The sequence below is a fragment of the Takifugu flavidus genome, chromosome 7, assembly GCF_003711565.1.
Source record: "Takifugu flavidus isolate HTHZ2018 chromosome 7, ASM371156v2, whole genome shotgun sequence".
NCBI classification, from domain to species: domain Eukaryota; kingdom Metazoa; phylum Chordata; class Actinopteri; order Tetraodontiformes; family Tetraodontidae; genus Takifugu; species Takifugu flavidus.
In genome coordinates this window covers 1,040,642-1,041,929 of record NC_079526.1, presented here as the reverse complement: position 1 = coordinate 1,041,929, position 1,288 = coordinate 1,040,642, and the positions used below count along the sequence as shown (strand labels likewise).

Sequence of the window (1,288 nt, the reverse complement as noted above, 5' to 3'; positions counted from 1 at the left end):
CCACGGTCAGTCAATTCGCAGGAGGAAGTTTCTAATCGGCCGCTAGACTCTGCATCCAATTCCCTAATGGCAGTGTTTAGACCTTGGTGCTAACTTGGCCCTGTCTCTCGTCGGGTCGACGATCCAAAAGGTAGGGGTGGATGTGGCAGGGCGTGGCCTGCCCTCCGAACAGGTGTCCTATGGAGGTAGTGCCTTAATTGGTGGGTGGGGAGAAAAGGTTTATATAAGGCACTGCCTCCAGCTGACTTTAGTTGTTTTTCCCCCTTCGACGGTACGGCGGGGTTGCGGCTTATCTGGGCGGTTCAACCAACAAACTGTTTCACACAGCGCGAGCATGCTGTTTGGCAGCGCCAAGAAGGTTGGTGCTTCCTCCCGCCATCCTTCCACCTAGAGCGCTTTGCCGTGAGGGCACGCGCGCTAGTTTACCCTGGGCAGGTAAGGCGCAGCAATGCGCGTCACTGACTTTCCCGCACTCGGTCGATAAAAGTTAATGGCGCTGTCCTTGTTGCAGTTGACTGCCGGCTGGCGTCGGTGGGTCGCGTTGCCCCAGCGGGAACCCTTCACGGAGTGGTGGCGCCACCAAACAGTCGGCACGGACTACCTCGCGTACTGGACCCACTGCTGCTTTGGCTCCGTCCCGTTTTCGGGACTCTCTCTCCTGTTCGCTCTCGCGCTCTCTCTCTCTCTCTCTCGCCCCCCTTCGCTCGAGGGACGGCGCTGAGACGTAGTGGTGCCGCCGAGGCGACTACGGAGCTATTACTCTCAATTTTTAGACTCTTAACCGTGTTTTAATTGTTCTCTTTTCTTTGTGGACAGGTGCTGCGGGCCACGGCGGGGACCCAACCCCTGGTGGAGGGCGTTTTACCACACCTTTCGTGTGTAGTTTTGTTTGTAGTAGCACGGGTGTTTTTAGTTTGTTTATTTCCCCTAATTGAGTTTCACCTGCCGGTGGGGCCCCAGCCCTGTCCACCCCCTTTTGTTTGATTTTTGTACAGCCGAGCTATTTCGGTGTTGAGTTGTGTTTAATAAAATTGTACTGCCTAACCCTCAATCCTGTCTCTGCCTCTGGAACCGAACCGTATCTGCGCGTGCCTGTTTCCGGTTAATTCCTGGGGTGAAATTCCCCAGGTGGCGTTGTCATCCACCGTTCCACCACCGCTCTGCCCCCGCCACACATGCTAGTCTCCTCAGACCAGCTCCTTACATACCTCTTGGTGGGTGGTTGTTTATTCACCATAGGTATCTATGCAGGGGACAGACAAACCAGGTTATGATCAGAATGGCCCAG

At 55.2% G+C, this 1,288-nt stretch overlaps 1 long non-coding RNA gene across 1 annotated transcript; it reads left to right on the top strand.

The window, feature by feature from the left end:
• Positions 1-322: 322 nt before the first annotated feature.
• On the top strand, positions 323-1,051 carry LOC130528266 (uncharacterized). Its single transcript, XR_008951252.1, has 2 exons — positions 323-435; positions 512-1,051. It is a non-coding gene; the product is annotated as an uncharacterized LOC130528266 (long non-coding RNA).
• Positions 1,052-1,288: the final 237 nt, after the last annotated feature.